Genomic DNA, 19382 nt, shown 5'->3' with positions numbered 1-19382 from the left:
GCAGTGGGTGTCCACACTCTACACCAGACCTAAAATAAACCTCTCAAAACATTTGGACATGGTTCAGCTGGAGGGCACAAGGCAAAGGGAGATCATATCAGACAGGGCATGTCTACTACTAAAAGCTATCTACCTTGACCCTCCTGTTATGTTCAACTGTAAGGAACAGCAATAATGTGCTGGGTCAAACTGACCCGAGGCATGTTTAACCATCCAAAAGTAGTTAAAAATATGTTTTTCTCCATAAAAATTATCTTTAGCTCAGTTGATATCAATTTAGTTTCTCCATAAAAAGCATCTTTAGGTTAGTTAATATCAATTTAATCAATATTTAATGTAATCACGTATTTCAGCCATTACAGATCACGGTATACTTACAACAATTCACTCATTTTCATTCAAAAATAAGTTTCAAGCTGTTTTCTTCTGTACATTGGCAAAAACAAGACATTCAACATATTTGTTCTATGTATTATTATTTTGACTTTGTCAGCATTTCTGACAGATTTTCTGTCATGAGGCCTTGTTTAATTTAATTAATACAAATAAAACACCTCTTCTGCTCTGGGCCAGACTGACCCTTTCAATTCAAGTCACACTAAATGAGCCAGAAGTCCAGCAGAAAAAGTTTTATGCTCCAAAAATTATTACAAATTTATTGTTTCTATATTTTTAACAATATCTTAAACAAACAATAAACTCACAACTACTGTTTTACAAGCACAGACCACACCAAGTTAAACTGGCGATTACGTAATTTGCTTATTTATTCATGTCTAGCGCTGAAAATCAGGGGGTTTTAAAAGATCCCATATCCTACACTTTTCTTGTATTTTTTTTAAGCCTGTGTGGTTTTATGTACGTAAAACAGTCCTAATTAATATTTACAGGACGATTTCCCAGCCTCGCTTTATCCCTTCATATTAAACAGGCTGTTTAGTTTTTTTCCCTGTGCCTTTGAGACTGATATGTGTAAATGACCTCTGTTTTTACTGGGTGTCCTGCATCATAACTCATTTGAAAAGCAGTCCAGGCTTAATCCTCATAATGTCAAGGTCAAGGGAGCAGAGTTTAACTGCCTTATGTTGAATAGGTGGATATACAGCATGGAAATGCACTGTTTTTTGTAACATCACAAGAACAATCAATTCAAAACGGGTTGTTTTTCCAGTTTAAATTCCATATATGGACTGGAAAGCGAATATTATGTTCAGAAACTACAATAATGTCTGCATACAACAGTCTTATGTGCAAGTCTCGGTCAAATTTCATTTTGTTTATTTTAAAATAACACATTATTTACATGGAATGAACTTAAAAATGTAATTTTTCTACCAATTTTAGTGCACACTGTCTAGTTATTTGCTGAGTTTAATGCACCAGACCAAAAAACAACAAAATATAAAATGTGCCATAATATCTGCACAGGCCACTTTTTATGTTTAATGTTTTCCGAAAATATATATCAAATTCAGCAAATAAACAGTAATTGTGCATTAAAATGTGCACAAGTGTGTTCTCAGTAGTAGACATGTTCACTAATTTTCACTTAGAAAATAAACAAAACATGTCCTTTGACTAGTTGAGTACAAAAATCTGCACATCAACCTGTTTTAATTGAATAAAAAGCAAGGACAATTTGGTTTTACATGCTATGGGCCCTGTAGTGTAAACTGCAAAACTGACCAACAAGAACCATTTAACCAATACTGCCCCCTCCCTGACCACAGCTGATAGATGGACACATGGTTACCAGTCTGAAGCATGCATGGAAACACAAGTGAAGTGGTTATCAAAAAGTGTCCACTTAAAATGCCCGGCGGGTTGAGCATGTCGGGGTAAAGACAAATTGTCCGACAGCTTCAACCTGCTGGTTTTGGTCTGACAATGAGACAAGCACAAGAAGTGGTGGGGGTGGGGGGGTGGCAGGATTTCAGGGCAAAGGGTTACAGAAGTTTAATTCCAAATCTGGAACAGTGAACCATATCAAATTCATATCCTAGCTCTTACGCTAATGTAGTGCTCTCACAGTTGGTTTTTTCTCATAAAACTCAACCTTAGACACAGTAGCACAGGGAGATCCCCTGAGCCTATAATAAGAGAGCTAAAGCCTCTTCCCAACCGTCAGAAATGACAGCGAAAACAGCATTTTGTAAAAACATAACACCTCCCTCACAAGCAGGGGCAGGTAAGCAGAGAAATGATGACAGTGAGAACATAATGGCCTTCGACTTCGACCCAAACAAAGGCATGAAAGGCGTCCCACAGCGAGCTCAGGTCTAGTGTCACTAAACCGGGAGTAAATACCACGGATTAGCCCAAGGGAGGGCAGAAACACTCTCGCTTTTCTTCCACGCAGCAGGGGAGCGAGTCAGCCGAGGTGAGCGTCTGGTCGAGGACTGCGAGTCTGCCTGCCCACCTTTCAGCACCAACAATGCTGAATAAATGGAACTGCTCTCACAGGCAGCGGTCAGAAAGCAGCCTAGGCAGCAAAGCGGTGGCCCTGTGGGCCATTTTGCAATTACACGTCATTTGTAAACACTAACTGGATTGAGACGCAGAGCTAGAGAGGAACAATATAATACTTCATATTTATTATCACAATATTAGCATCTGCCCGCCTGTATGAAGAGTCAACTGTTACATAGAACTCAATCATTCACCATCATAACAGCCACTCAGCACCTAATTATAACACTGCGGCTCAGCCGTACTGTTTCAGCTCTGCTGCACGCGGGGGCCGTGTGACAATGAGGTTCCTGAGCACTCGGGTGCTCTGCCAAATCACAGGCACTCATGAAGGCTCTGTTGAAAGTGTGCAGAACTATCTTTGTCCATTTATCCTTATCAAGCATATAATATAATCAATACATCATCGCTGTCAAAACAAAATCTCCATTTTTTAATGTTTTTTTTACATCATTTGAAAATACCCTTCAAACTGTATCACGATATCATGACGAACTGACTAATAGGACCAGTCAGTTCATGACTTACACTGAAAGTTAAGAATGTTTTTAAGTTTTCCTGTAAAGTTGCTTTTTTGGAAATACAAAGTTCCAAAGGCTACAATATACATTTTATAGTGGGGGTTCCCTCAAAGTGTCATGTTAGCTTAACCTCATTTCCAAAGGCCCAAAAAGGGTTCTTTGGAGCAGTGTGATAAGTTAAGAACCTTAAGAATCTTTGAATGATTGAATTTTTGTAAATAGATGTAAAAGCGTAAAGAACCTCTTTAAAATGTAAAGCTGCACTATGTAAGATTTAGGGATTAATTGCACGCACATGTGGAAGAACACGTAACATCGGTTGCGCTTGCAAGTGCGTTGAAAGAGAATTCAAGGAGAACTCAGTCAAAAGGACGTCATGTTCTGAGGATATAAATGAATTGTCTACCATTGCCATCATATTGTCATCAGTATAGTGTTAATAGCGCTTAAACATTGAGCTGGACCTTCTTTTGGAGTCTGTGCATGAGACGTTAATATGTAAAAACATATGACATGGTCTGAAAAATCTCACAAAATCAGACCTGACGCCTCTGACTTTTACATCATTTAATTAATATTCTTCTTGCTGCACTTTACCCTTAATAAGCTCATTTTAATAACACTTAAGTGCCTTGTTTTAATTCCGTTCGATGTACTTTCTCTTGATTACGTTTTCTAAGATTTTTGTCCTTGTTATTGTGTATGAAATATGCTACATAAATAAACCCACCTCGCCTATTTCAGGTTTTACATGGTGATGCAAACCATATTTTAGTGTTTTTTTCTCTTGACCAATGCCACCTCTTTCAATTTTTAACAAAGAAATCTTACACTGCATAGTTTTAAACGTCTTCAAATACTGTAATGTTATATTTTTGCCATACACTGTCAGAAATAAAGGTTCTGTGCAGGTACATTTTTCATTCATCAAGGTACAAACAATGTAAATGTTCCCTCAAAGGTACAACAGTGGTTTTAAGGTCTGATTGTGAACCTTAAGTAAGTTTTTCCAGGTGAAAAGTTCGTATCTATACCTTTTCATAACGGAATGTTTTAAAGCAGAACAGTAAAATAAAAGCCTGGAGACGAGACGGGGTGTGTGGAGTCAGTACAGCTTAGAGAATATAATTTCAATAGATTATGGTTCAGTTATGTTCCCTGACTAAAGGTACTGAGATGTAACCTTGAGGGTCCCACCCCAGTGACAAGAGGGGCACTGTCCCAGTGACAGTTCAGTACCTTTTTTCTGAGAGTGTATCGTGCAGCCATATACCCAAACCAAGAACCATTTAGGAACCTTTATTTTTAAGGGAGACTAGGGTCAGGTTTACACCTTGCTGCACCGATGAAGAGGAACCTCACACTCCACCACAACCCCACATCACCACTTAAGCCTTAATAGTAGAGTCTCCTTCCCTGAAAGAATAAACAGTTTTGAGTTCAGATTTTTTAGTTAAACACAAAATGAATTTCCTTCCAATGAGACATGTGACTGTCTGGTAACAGGCAGCTATTGTGCTTCTCATCAGCAAAACTGAAGATATCTAAACAATCACATTATCAACTGAGGCCACATTTCCCTTCCTAGACAAAGAAAAAAAGGTGCGTAATGTAATAATCCACGGTTTAGTATGAGAGCACTGGGAAATCACAGCTTTGAGAAAGCACACAGAACGCAGATCACTGTCTGGCTTCCCAGAAACAATTCAGCACGCTATCAGCTCTCTGAGAGCTGGGTGAACTTAACACCACGCTTTTGGAAAAACAGACACAGATTAGAAATTCAGAACACATGACGTCTTTCAGCATGTCTTGCTGCTATTACTTAAGCTACTGCTATGTGGAAAAATATTAAAAATAACCACCAACGACGCCACAGGTGACCCGACCTGTCACTCCAAAGCAAACAAACACACGTCACACGACAAGGTCAGGTCAGGTTTGGGATCATAATAAACAGGACTGGAAGAACTTTAGTGATGTTTGCTCAGTCGCACTGCCTCAAACTGGTCCACACACCTGAGTCTTTCTCATCAGACCGGACGTGGCCGCTGCCCCTACCTATCAGACACGGGTCAGTGACTTCTCATTTCTCGGTACGCTCGTGAACGTTGATCTCGGGTGAGCGCCACTGTTTACGTCCAGGGCAGAGTCTGAGGCGATGACGGCACCAGACAAACAGGGATAAGCTGATGTCACGCGTCATGATACCCCAGTTCCCAGGTGTGGGAGCGCTTCTGAGTTCCCACTGAGTACATTCAAAAAGGAGAAAAATAACTTACTGTGAACTGTCAGATGAAATGAGTGAATTATAGATCTGGCAAGCTGGGCCCATGATGTCCCTTCATTGCTGGTAGACAGTCAGTGTTGCAGGTCACTGAAATGTTGCGTTCAATTTGATGATGAACAACTGTTCGCTTTAATCAGACTTTTTCAATTAACTCACTCCAAGAACATTAAATGCCTTTCATATACACTTTTACCAGGGAATTTAATGGTAATTAAAGCGGTTAAGTTTGAACACAAGTGTTAAAATCCAAGTAAAGCTGACGCAGCATTTGTTTGGCACAAGACACAGTACAATTCCCAGGAGGGCTCATCTCTGAACAGGAGCCAATACATTACCAGGAAATACAAAGACATGAATGTTACAGCTGGAAATGAGGAACATTCCTGCGATTTTTTTGTGTATTTTCTACATTATTTCAGAGATAAAAATCTACACTGCTTGTGTGCATGGCCGCTAATGCACATAGGCGACACTGACAAAGCAAATTGTTTGTGTGACGCTTTTGCAAGTTTTCTGTTTTCATGAGGAAAAAAAAAAAATTAAAAAAATCACAGGACTGTATTTTGTCCCTGATTCAGAAATGAAGGAGCTGTTGTCCATCCATACTGAGGTTGCTAACAAGACTTTCTGTTCTGTTTAACGCAGTGGTCTCAAGCTCCGGTCCTGGAGAGCTACCTTACTGTAGAGTTTAGATCCAACCCGTATCCAATAAGCTGCCCCGCCCCTTTCTTAACTCTAATACATCTGATCCAGCCAATCAGGGACTTGGGAAGAGGCTGATTAGCTGGAGCAGGTGTGGCAAATGGTAGTTGGAACTAAGCTTTGCAGGAAGGTAGCTCTCCAGGACCAGGGGTTGGTGACCACTGCATTAACAGAACTTTCATGGTAAGTATGAGCCAGAATTTCAGTTCACATAAATGTTGAACGATCATTCATTTTATTCAGGAGTCTTTTTTTCAGCGAACCCACCCCAACAATGTTAAGCCCTTTTCATACATCGCTGCTGTCAGAAGAAAAACTTGTATCTCCATTTTTGGTGTTTTTCAGTTTTTTGACATAATTTGAAAATGCCTGTTGTTCTTTACACTGTATGTAAATTTCATTACGAATGGACCAAAAGAAATGACCCAAAATAAATTGAGAAGAGGCGAAAATCTACACTAAATGTGTGCCTGGCCACTACTGACCAAAATCAACACTGGCAAAGCAAAGCTTTTGCAGGTTTTTTAGTTTTCATGAGAGAAAAAACAGGAGCCATTCATGCTGATGACATCGTGTCCTGTTTAATGGGACTTTCATAGCAAGCATGAACATGTGCATCACCATAAATACTGCTCCACTGCTGTGCATGTGAATGACACAAAGCCCGAACATTAACAGCAGACGTGTCCCCATAATGTCCCAGGTTTTGAATGTTGAGGATCCAAATCCTTGTGGTCGCTATAAGCCATTTCAATTAAAACACATCCATAAATATGCTAGATGTCTAAACTGTGGCTTCCCACTCTCTCCCTGACCTCTGACCCCAGGGGCCTACCACAGAGTCACCGCTGACGAAGAACCTCTCAGATGACACGCTCTGACCATCTGCTGTAACCTTACCACAGGGGTACAAGTCTAGCACTCTAAATACTATTTTTTTAAACTTCTGCACAACTCAGTCATTGAAAACAAAGCAATTTAGTGTGGTTTGATGTAAAATTGTGTTTTTGTAGATAAACTCATTGACTCTATTGAAGAGATATACTTCACTGTGGTGGTCATAGGAACCAGGCGTCGCAAATATAGCCATTTTATTTACTACCCAAAACAACCAGTGAACCTACATGTGCAGTCTAGAGTTTTACCTGTCGCATTGAAAATGGTAGAACAGTTTTAAAATATGAGGAAATACATTTTCTTTGGGTAGTATTGGGTAAACAATGCCATGCGTGTGCCTCTACATCATGATTTTGTCCTAAAAAATAGATTTTAGGACAAAACTTTGTCTCAAAACCTTTGTAAAACTATCTCGGGGACTAGGCTGAGTATCTGTAACCATGCTAATCCTGGTAAATTTCTCTAGAACCAAACATTTCATCAGACCACTCGGAATGACTTTAAATCTTGAAGGTTTAATTATACAGGCATTTTGAAAAGTTGGTGGGATTGCCCTTTAAAGGGGAAGTCCACAGTTTGTTTTTCTTTTTCAAATTTTCTACATAATTAAATGGCTAAGCTATAAAAACACTCAATGGTCTGATGTGAAATGCTTCATCCTAGAGAACCTTACTGAGTCAGTATTGTTCACAGTGGTGGTCATAGGAACCAGACGTCTGAAGAGTTGAACGCCTCTAAAAGCTCTCTCACACAAAGTTACTACCCAAAATGCTTATTAATACACTACATGATGCCTGAGACATTGTTTTATGATAAAGTTTTGTCCTAAAACGTTCTCATAATCCATATATTTTAATCAATTCATGGCGGAGGGATACATGCAGAGCGTTGCAAGGCAAAATAGTCCCCCAAGACATTTTTGTTCATTTTTTCCACTATTTTATGATAATTGACAACTACAAAAAGCACAGACTGCTGAGATAAGCACTTGTGAAGTGTTGTGCGTAGGATAACCACTGAGTAACTGCTTGGAAATAGTTCCTTCCATTCATATCGAGAGGTTAACCCCTCATCCCTCATCCATAACAAAACCCCTTTACGCGTCTGCTCGCCGCGGCGATAGACTCTCTCATTTAGCATTAGAATAGAGCACATGGTCGCTAATCGCCCATCCAAAACAGCTGCCTGGTCTTTCTTGCGTTCAACTTACCAGAGCTACGTTTTCAGCCCGGTTTGAGAGCGCGCTTTGACGTGCGCGCACCCCCTCCGCCAGATGGAGTGACCATACACCCCCACGTGCTGCAGGATACTGAGGAAAAGCGTAGAACACTTTTTCTGAGGGGAAGTTTCAGTGTAAAAGAGCTCGTCCTGAGCAACATTATGTCGTTTTGTTAAAGGTTGAGGTCTCTTTTAGAGATAAAACCACATGGTTGGGGTAGTTATAGACAAAGACACAAAGGAAAAGGGTCTAAATGATTCGGTTTAAGGCAGAGAACTGACCAAGAAGGGCTCAAAATATGGACTTCAGAGTATTTTATTACTCGAATCGCTGTAGTTTCCAGCCCGGAAAGCATTTAAACGAAGCTGAAGCTTTCCGTTCCACCTTAAATGGTGCAGCAGTTACATTCTGGCGCCTCAGGCTGAGGCGCCAGAATGTAACTGCTGCACCATTTAAGGTGGAACGGAGAATTCGAACAAGAAGCTGGCGAATAAGAAGGTAAACAGTCTAAAAGCACCAAAGTCTTTAAAAAAAAAGCAGACTATCTCGGGAAAAACACCGCCTATCCACGTAAACTAAGACAGTAAATTGAGTTTCCACGCCAGGAGCAGCACAAACGAGCGTCCTTTCTCAAGATGACTAACCTATCATAGATATATGGACCAAAATAAAAGCCACACGTTCCTAATGATGCAACCCAGATTAAATTATCTAAAACATGAATAAAAAAAGCTCACCAGTCGGCAGGAAGATAAGAGATACACCACAGTCTCCTGGTTATTTCCTCTGTTGTTGCAGAACCGGGTCACTTGGCGTTTCCAAAGCGCTTCTTTCTCCTCTCTGTGGTTGTCCTCGCCTCTGCTTAACGTTAGTGTTGCTCGCGCCCTCTTTCTCAGCGGCTCTAATGTTGTGGGTGAAGTGAGCCGCTTTGAGAACCGCTCTGTAGCAGCAGGGGTGGACCTACCACACTCTCCAGCCGGGTGGGGGGTGGGGGTGGGGAGGGAGGTGGCGTGTTGTGGGTGGGAGGCTCCACCCCAGTGACCACCCCCCCTTAAATATCATGCAAAACTTCATTCAGCGTGGTGCGACTGTGTTAAAGGGCCCACATCCTGGGAAACTGAATTCCCCTCACTTGCATGAAAGAAAGCAGCCTTGTGACGTCACAGAAACCAAAACATTTACATACGTCCGCCTAGTCAGCCTGGAGCAGCTTAGTCTCGCCTCTTTTTTGTGCTTAAGTTATACGCAGTGTTGCAGCCCGGACTGCTTTTTGGCACACAGGACAACCAATCAGAGCAGAGGGTCATTTACATGTACAAGGCACAGTAACAAAAACAGCCTGTTTAATTCTAAGGGATGAAGAGAGGTTGGAAAACGGTCCCAATGGACCTACATAAAGGTTATAAGGGGGCCTTTGGGGAGGGCAATGTAGGATATGGGCCCTTTAAGTAAAGTTAAAGGGTGATTAACCTATTTAAGCACAACCTGGATTCATTCATATGTTTCTTGGTATTTTTCTTGGTATTTTTAATATATTTGAGAGTATTTAATTCCTAATCCTCTTTTTTCCTGTTTAATTCCATTCTGTTCAGCACTGTGTTGCTGTTGCTCACGCCTCTCACATGTCAGCTCAATTTGTTTTAGACCTAAAAGACAAGAAGAGAGCATAACGCACATCAGGTGGTAGATGCTGGATGTACTAAATTACTCAGTACTTTTTTGGTTCTCCTTCTCATGTTGTTCTTTGGTAACCTCTTGTACGTCTTCATGTGTCATTATTTCACCCAACTAGCACTTTAAGGTGGGTTTGAGGGTCTCTGTGAGGGGATGCCACCCCCCTGGTGAAAAAAAGAGACAAAAATCATACCCTCTTGTTAAAATGCCACGTCCCCCTTTATATCCTCTTTGGGTTGTTCTCACGAACATGACAATACTGGGACCCAACATTGACAAATTAAATGACTATAGGCAGCTTCTGCCTGTAGCTCGAAGGCCAGACCCTCTCATTGCTGTAGTAGGACTGATGCAGGACTGAGGAACAGGAAGAAGATGGGGTGGCGGTGGGGACTGCGAACCCTTCGTCACAGAAACGAAGGTGAGGATATGAATTTATAGGCCGTTAGATTGGAAGAAGCAGGGGTTTCAGGCATGTTATCCCCCAAACTTCAGTTATAACATAACTATGTTATGTAAATGCCATTTACATGCGTTTAATCTCCACTACATCCCTGCTCCCAGCAAGGAACACGAAACTGAATTTGAAGCAGTCAGTGAAAACCACTGGGAAGAGAGAACAGAAGACGATATAAAAGTGTCTAAAAGCTCCTTCATATAAAACACATGAAGTGGTTACAGAGGGTTCGAGAAGGGCCTGGGTTCGATTCCCGGCTGGATGTCCAGGGTCCTTTCTGTGTGGAGTTTGCATGTTCTCCCCATGTCTGCATGGGTTTCCTCTGGGTACTCCGGTTTCCTCCCACAGTCATGCAGTCAGGCCAATTGGACATGCTAAATTGCCCCTAGGTGTGATTGTGTATGTCTGTCTGTCTGCACTGTGATGGACTGGCGACCTGTCCAGGGTGTATCCTGCCTTCCACCCAATGACTGCTGGGATAGGCTCCAGCTCCCCCCGTGACCCAGAAGGATAAGCGGCTTAGAAGATGTGTGTGTGTGTGTGTGGTTACAGATACACTGCCTGATGCTTGAAACACTGTAGGTTTACTGGTTGTTTTGGTTAGTAAATAAAATGGCTGTATTTGTGTTGTAGACATTGTGCCCACTGGCTCCTATCACCACCACTGTAAAGAAACCAGCTACTCTACAATCAACCATTCCACATCAAGCCACCCTGAATGACTTTGTTTACACCTCAACCATTGATTTATGCAGAAATTTTGAAAAATCATGGGACAACAGGGTAATAGGTAAAGACAGCGCCATGACATGTTTCACCCCAGATGATGATGTCTGTACTGACACATTTAGCATCACTATTATTCATCTCCAAGAGGCGTCTTATTAAAGTAATATATCTAGGACTCAAAGCACTCCATGTGTGTGTTTGCTTTTGAGGCTCTACAGAGTATGTCCAAAAGTTTGTAGACACCTGCTCCCCCAGCATTTCTTCTGAAATGAAGGGTATTAATAGGGAGTTTGCCTCCCTTTGCTGCAGTAACAGCCTCTACTCTTCTGAGAAGGCTCTACACTAGATGTTAGAACATTTCTGTGAAGATTTGATTGCATTCAGCCGTAAGAATGTTAGTAAGATCAGGATGATCTGTTCTGGATCACAAATGCAACTCCAACTCATCCCAAAGGTGGATGTTTGGTTTTCCACAGAGACTATGCAAGCTGGGGTGTGCCATCTGAATGACTGTCAGTAATGCATACACCTTAAAGTAGCTCAATTCTCTGTCTGGATACTTTTGGACAGATTATATATATAGGAGTATATATATATAGGATATACAGAGTGTATATATAGGCCGGGGACAAGTGTGCGCTAGTGTGATGTGTGTATGTGTGTGTGGTGGGGTGGTTATCCCATGATATGTTCTCCTAACTGCAGCTGTCTTCATTCTATTTGTGCAAAGGAATGCTGCCTGACTTTAGCAGTGAGGCAGCCATAGACACTAACATGCGTAAAAAAGCACTTACGAGCATATGTGAGGTGCATTCAGTCTCGTTTTTATTAGTGATACCAATGTGTAGCTCAGAGCCGGCCAAAGTTGACCTGTGAGGGCAGGTGATTGTGCCCGCCAGTAAGCCTAACCCCAACCCCACCCCCTCACCCAGTAGAAGAACCAAGTTTTATCCTACATAACCTAATAAATTCTTATTTGTGTTTTTTAGTGTAATATTATAAAAGTACATTTTATAGCTCTTTTACTGCCCTGTTGCGGCTCCGCAGATTTGAATCAGATTTTTAGATAAAAATAAAATAATCCTCCTTTTGCAGTAAAATAAAGCTCTGCTGATCGTTCAACACAGTTTTAATAATAAATGGCTTTAAACACTGGAGTTAATGTAGAACTGTTAATTCACCCTTTAACCCTGAAGGTTGGCACACAAGCTGCTGGTCACTATAGCAACGCAGACAACATCTTGCCTAGCTAGTAGCTAACGAAACGGCAAAAAGAAAGATTTAAGACAAACATCAATAATTTGGAGACAAATGGACTTATTTGCATTTATAATCACTCCAGCTGGTTTCCCGATATGTTTAATCTGCAACGAGAAACTGTCAAACACTAAAAAGTCACGAAGCTGAAGTCAGTTTCTCATTCGCCAGCTTCTTATTCGAATTTTCCTGTTCCACCTTAAATGGTACCTACTGCACCATTTAAGGTGGAGCAGAAAATTTCAAATGAAGAGAATGAGAAGCGACTTCATCCTGGTAAAAAAAAAACCGAATGGTAAGAGACATTTTAAAGAAACTGTTCCACTTTTGGAAAAGTTTCCTGCTGGAGATGCTTGAAAAGCTGAGCTCAAGCTTAAAGCAGAGCAAAGTAAGTCTGCATTTTCGTTTGTTAAATTTGTTAGCATATACTAATACATCAGCACATACTGAGACATATTTGCAGCCAAGATGGTAAAATGGACATAAAATGTTGTGGCTCCCAAGGTGGTTTGCCTTTTGTTTAAAGAACAAAATTGCTCTTCTTAACATTTGGGTTGCCGACCCCTCGTCTAGTTGATTGTCGTTGGTCTCTAAATGCTCAGGCCCCTTCTCACATACACACCCTCCACTGCTGTAACTGGTTGCCATGCCAGCTCATTAGATTCCCATTAGATTCTGAGCGAAGCTCCAGCTCCTTGCTTTCGTCTCACATCACTGCTGAGAGCATGAGCAATTACTTTTCCATTACGGAGAATAACAGCAACTGGACAGAGCTCTGTTTGTGTACGAGTGTGACAGTCACAGTAAGCGGTACATTCTCCTCCAGCTCAGTGCTCTGCTCGCTGCAGTAATTGCTTTAATTGAATAGTTCTGAGTTAGTCCTGGTCCATCAATGGATCTGCCTCTGCCTGCATTGACCCCAGCCGTGTTTACTCAGGCAAGTACCAGGAAGTTATCTAACCCTAAAGGCGAGGAATGAGTATTACAAGTAATCTGTAATGTCATGAGACCTTATGCTGGCACGCAACTGTAACCCTTAGTGATTCTGTTGAAGGCAGATTTTAATTATCTTGTCAAGTAAAATGATCTTAAATCTGGTCGATATATCTAATATTTCTCCTGTTGTAATTGTTGTAAGCTTAATGTAAGATTATTTAACTTATTTCCAAACAAGTTTTACTTGTTTTAAGTAATGCTATTAAATAAAATTATTTAAAAAATGCTATTAAATAAAATTATTAAAAAACAAATTTTGCTTGTTTTAAGAAATGTCCTTGATTATCTGCCAGTGTAGTGAGATACTTTTACTAATAAAATTACTTAAAATGGGTAAAAAGAAATAAGTTAGATAATCTTATAAGTGCACAACCATCTCAGAGTAAGAATTATTAGATATATCAACTAGAATTAAGATAATTTCACTTGAAAAGATTGACTTGACCATTTTTTGCAGTGTACATATTCGTGCTTTCAATTTTAAACACGGCTTTTCATACAAATGAACAGAGGAATGGCATAACCATCACATTTTCTCTCACATTTTATGCATCAACTTTTTGCTATTTGACAGAAATTACTATTAATATTCTTTCCTGCAAAAAAAGAATACTTGTCACCTTTAATGATGTACAAAATATTCTGTGACTGAATTCAACAAACTTTCGTATGACATGATATGATCGCTAATGATGGATCAGTTTCAGCGCGTGAAATCAAGCGCCAGCCTACCAGTACTTATTTACATATAATTTACATGGAGCCGCCTTTATTCATTCATATGTTTCAGCATAATTAAACGCTGTATTGTTGCATGTATGAGATGCTTCTACACTAGCTGTGTTTTGTATTGTTTATTTTTTGGTGTCAGTGGTACAAAACAAAAGCACAGTGTAATACGTCTTTAAAAGGAACCTGGAATAGTTGCAGCATTTGTTTACACCAATATGCATGTAAAATAAGTACATCCACTTTTGTGCTGGATTGCCATGTGTACAAATTATATTAGCATTACAGATATTTTCTATTTTTATTCTTATTATTGGTATTATAGATGATATTGACGATAGGTTTGGTTAGTTATCCACAAACCAAGCATTTGTTTCAGGTTGTTAAACTGTTCAAACTAAACTATGTAAACTCCTACCAGACGTGAGTTTGTACACTTGTACACTTGCACCAAAGACGAAAGTGATAAATAACAAAACTGCCAGTGAAATTTGTGTGCACTCATTTACAGATTTGACTGTACACAACTTTGATGAACGAGGACCAATGTGTTCTGTCCATCTTAAGTTATTAACCACATAGTCAACATGCAGGGGAAATTATGACACATTAAAGCAATAGAAGATGAGAAGGAGTTTGTTACTGCAAATAACATCACGGCTGTGATGCAGTCACAGGCAAGAGTTGAAGGTGAGTACAGTAGATCATCACAGCCATAGTACAGCAATTTTAGATTTTACAGCAATTTAAGCAATTTTAAGCAAAGAAGCTTCTTCTGCCAAAAATGAGTAGCCCTTTGCGTTATGGACAGAGCCATAAAACTGCTGCAGCATCGTCTTGTTTCCTGAATTATATTCTGTTTGTTTCTGGCTAATTAAAGTTTGTTTAGTGGTTGTGTTACAGCTGCCAACCAAAAAGCTTGTTTAGGGGCAACTATAGATTTGGAATTTGATGTAAAGTTGCTGCCGTCCTCTTCTGTAGGATCTGACCAAACCAGTTCCAGGTCAAATATTATCTTATAGAAGTTATCTGATGTGTCCGTTTTCTGTTTTTGCGTGTGCTAAAGTAGTAACTTCGTCACAAATAAGAGCACGATCATAATACTTCTCAACCAATCGGACTGCGTCGTCAGAACTAACTGATTATGAATAATTCCATATGAAACACGATATCACTGAGGGTCTCTGAGCCAGGTGAGTGTCTTTTCTTGATGGTAGGTGAGGTGTTAAATGGGGAGGCGAAACATGAAATTATTGGTTAAAATTATTTGGTGCAGGTTGATGTAATCAAAAATCAGAAAATATTTTAAAAGAAGGCAAAGGTCATTTCATTTCGGGGGAAAATTTTGCATTTAAAGTGATATGAATTATGGTTAGTATGACCAGAATATGCAGTATTAACATGAATTTCTCCAGTAGGCCACAGATACCCAGACTGCATTCTGCTCTAGCCAGATATTCCAGTATGCAGCCAGAGCTGTTTTGTGGTATACTGCATAACACTGTGTAACACTGTTATTTCAGGAGAATGTAACCAGAGAATTTTTTGTGAGGTGAATTAACAGCTGATAACATCTTGTGGGTCGGTCCGGCACTAGGGGGCGATCCAGAGAGAGTCAAAAAAGAATGGGTTTCCTTTGCAGCTTTTGTGCAAAGTTGTCATTTGTAAATGGTCGAACTTTTTTGTACACAGAACTGCAGAAAACATTTCAACACTGCTGTCGTTTTTTAAACACATTTGAACTCCAGTTGTAGGACATTCTAACATTGCTTTATGTACATTAATTGACAACAGTGAGTGTGAACTGCTTTACTCAGCCAATGATCAGCTTACCAAACAATTAGCACTCAGAAGTAGTAATGCCAACCAGTCAGCACTGGTTCTCCTACCAGAGAACTTGTAGAGAGGAGAATTAGCACTCTGTAATGTTTTCTGGGTTTCTTAAACACTAGAGGGCGCTCTCGAGCAAGTCCAAAATGAATGGCTTAATGTGGAGCATTTTAGTAATATCAAAGTTTACAAAAGCTTAAACATTTTTAAGATAAAAGAATATAATCATATCCGGTGCCTCATTCACAAACCTGATGTCAGTGAGCACAAACGGTCAATGAGCTGCTCCAGTCGCCAGCCAATCAGCACTCAACAGCAGTAATGTTAGCATCCTGCTGCCCAAAACATGTTTGCTGTAGAAAAAAAGGAAACATACAAGTGAGTTTTTTTTTGTTTTTTTTTTTGCTTTTTTACCGAAATACATCCTCCTAATTTCTTAGATTAGAAACTATTTCAACTTTTCGTTTTTAGCCGTTTAGCTCCATTTAACCCCATTCATTGAGGACTCACTCGCTGGCGCCCTCTGCTGTTTAGCAGTCCTGTTTTTAATATAACAGGGGGAAATAGGAAGTGGCCAGGCTCCTCATAAACTGGTATTGGTCCTACACCCCAAAACCTGTTTGCTGTAGAATGTAAAATGGAAAGATATTGTTTTCATTGTTTTTATGTAGACCATCTGTTTACTTTTTGTAATGTATACTTTTGGAAATGAAAGGAAATTTCTTTGTGAAAGACTAGAAAAGTATGTAATTTCATTGAGGACTTGTTTGCAGGTGTCCTACATTTGTCATTATGTTTTTGGTACAATGGGGAGGAATAAGAAGTGGCCAGGCTCCCCATAAATCGGCTCTGACCTAACCATGGACGTAACGACGTATCTGGTGGCCATGTGACCCTGCAGTACAGTACACAGTGGTAATTATTGCATACTGTATTCTGTGTTGAGATGTAGCATGTAATATACAGTATATTGATGAGCTGAAACATTATGACCACCTGCCTGATATGCTGTTGGTCCTCCCTGTGCCAGCAAAACAGCTTCGAGCCGCTGAGGCCTGAACTTTACAAAACCTCTGAAGGTGTCCCGGTGGTATCTGGCACCAAGACATTAGCAGCAGATCCTTTAAGTCCTGCAAGTTGCAAAGTGCAGATTAGACTTGTTGTTCCAGCACATCCCACGGATACTCAACCAGATTGAGATCTGGGGAATTTCGCTTCATCTGTGAGTGGTCATAATGTTTTGGCTCAGTATATACTGGTACAGTATACAGTGCAAAGTATGCTATTTTGAGCACAGGCATCATCAACAGAAGCATGATTAGCTGGGTGACCATTAGTGATATCTATTTTTGTGTTTCCAGTGAACCAGCGTACTGTTCCAACCGGTGTGCGAAATACCCCCTGGTGTTTGTGGGGCCCCATATTGCCTCGCTAATCCAGCTGCTCACTTGCCATAGCAGCCCTGAGGCTAGTTTAGTTCACTCTTTCCAACAATCTCTTGGCAAAACTGGGCAAGTTTTCAGGTTTACAAATATTTTATGGCATAGTGTAAAGTTTTTCAGAGGAATCCGGGGCATAGTTACAGTTGCTAGGCTATGACGGACCAACTGGGTGAACTAATTTGCTACAGCGCCACCCTGAGGCAGACCAGTGCTGCATCACTAGTTAGTTAAGTATACCAAAGACAAAAGCTCGAATAGTGTCAAAACTAATAAGCTCAAAACTAAACAGTGACAGCGTAACATTATAATAAGTTTATTTTCAGAGATTCCACAGAATTTTGATTTTGAGACATTCAGGGGGTTCCAAAAGGTTCATTAGGAGGTCCCAGACCCCCCAGGACCCCCTATATTTTGCACTTTTGTTCCAACCAGCTGCACTCCACTTACAGTTAAACAGTCAGTCATGGAGAGTAGATGAAAGGTAGTAAACTACAGATTAACTACAGACTAACTCAAAGAAAGGAAGGCAGGATATGAGATTTTAATGCCAATGCTGTATCTTCTCCCTCTGAACTAAACTGCTCTTGAAACACAATCCATCTAAATGTTCTTGTGGAAACCAAAGGGCTTGACAAAGAGCATCACTGTGATCACCAAACACGGTGTTTCATGTGACATGACATCTGCCATCTCCAACAGACTGGTTACCATGGAGATGGACGGATAGTGGGGTGTTTTTTATGGCAGTCTGATAACACTGATGCTGGCAGTGTAAAAAACTGCTTCATTACAGACACCTGCGCTAATCCCATCATTCATAGCTGCATTCTGCATTATGTAGGCAGTCGAAATGAGAAGTCAGGTGGCTGTGGAGGCCATACCCTCATTTAAGGCAATGGAAGCTGAGAAGAAACCATTTATCAGATGAATGATGCCCATTTAAGTTGGTCTAATCAAAAACTCATTGACTGTAACCAGTAAACAGCAAAACCTGAGGCACTTCAATTCAGTTCAGACAGAGCAAGTCATTCCTTCTCATTGTCAGCTACCATCAAGGAACAGAAGGAGATTGGAATCATATGGCCGCAGTTCAGATTCATCTGTCAGAGTAAACCAGTGCACATCTGTAACATAAGATTGTAAATATATGAAAAAAGTACTCTTCAGCATCTTTGAGGGCAATTAATAGATCAGCATTTTAATTCGTAAAGGATCATTTCCATGAACAGCTTCTTATGCACAGCCACAGTTGTCACATTACAGGGGAATTCCACCAATTTTTCAGATTTTCAATCATTTAGATGTAAAGAAATTCAGTGGTTTGGTGTGAAATGCTCCGTTCTGAAGAAACATACCACGTCAGAATTGTTTTCAGTGGTGGTGATAGGAACCAGATGTCTGAAGAGTTTAATGCATCCAAAAGCTCCCACAAACAAAGTTAGAACATGGAATGGTTATGAACATGCTGCCTGATGCCTGAGACACAGATTTATGATAGTTTTGAGATAAGGATTTGGCCTAAAACACGTTTTTAAAATCCATTTATGGTGGACAGATACATGTAGGGCATTGTAAGAAAATAGTTAATAATCCCCAAAGAAGACTTTTTTACATTTATCACAAATTTAACATTACATTACATAGAAAACTCACAAGACTTATGTAGGATAGTAAATGAAATGGCTACATTTGCATTCTAGACATTGCAATTGTGGTTCTTATCACCACCCCTGTAAAGAAATTCATAAAGCGTCTGTAATTTTTCCTACAATGAACCATTTCACATCAAACCACTCAGAATGACTTTGTTTACATCTCATGAAGATAATATGCAGAGATTTTGAGAAATTGTTGCAACTCCCCTTTCAGTAGATCTGTGTTGGGACTTGTAAACCTCCTCTTTCAGCATCCCATGGTGAGGCCTTCACGCTACAGTTGTTACAGACCTCTGAAGTCATGTTGTCATTCTGTAATTTCTGTCATGTCCATAATATGAACTCCGGCTCTAAGATGGTTTCCTCTATGAGAAAAAAATGGCATTTCTGAAAATTGGTAGTGTCACACATTCCAAAGCTGTAATCCAATGCTGTACAGACATTTTCCTGTCAACCCCGCCGGATCCTCTGAATGTTGAGGTCATTAGGGAGCCAAAACACAACCATTGCTAACT

General features: G+C 40.2%; 1 protein-coding gene across 4 annotated transcripts in view; it reads right to left on the bottom strand.

Annotated features, from left to right (window-relative positions):
* The window catches only part of slc38a3b (solute carrier family 38 member 3b), a 53583-nt gene extending 37460 nt beyond the window's left edge, over window positions 1-16123 (bottom strand). Inside the window, exons 1-2 of one of the 4 annotated variants that reach the window (XM_036571319.1) lie at window positions 8836-9066; window positions 8090-8188 (exon numbers count right to left, since the gene is read on the bottom strand). The gene's annotated coding sequence lies outside the window, so the exon portion shown is untranslated. Of the gene's footprint in view, window positions 1-8089; window positions 8189-8835; window positions 9067-16021 lie in introns of those variants that run through there. The other 3 variants (XM_036571320.1, XM_036571321.1, XM_036571318.1) reach the window with 3 other exon arrangements.
* Between the last annotated feature and the right edge of the window lie 3259 nt (window positions 16124-19382).

Source organism: Colossoma macropomum, unplaced genomic scaffold (assembly GCF_904425465.1).
Source record: "Colossoma macropomum unplaced genomic scaffold, Colossoma_macropomum, whole genome shotgun sequence".
In the NCBI taxonomy this organism is placed as follows: Eukaryota; Metazoa; Chordata; class Actinopteri; order Characiformes; family Serrasalmidae; genus Colossoma; species Colossoma macropomum.
The sequence above is the reverse complement of the archived record's forward strand: the minus strand, read 5'-3'. Positions and strand labels throughout refer to the sequence as shown.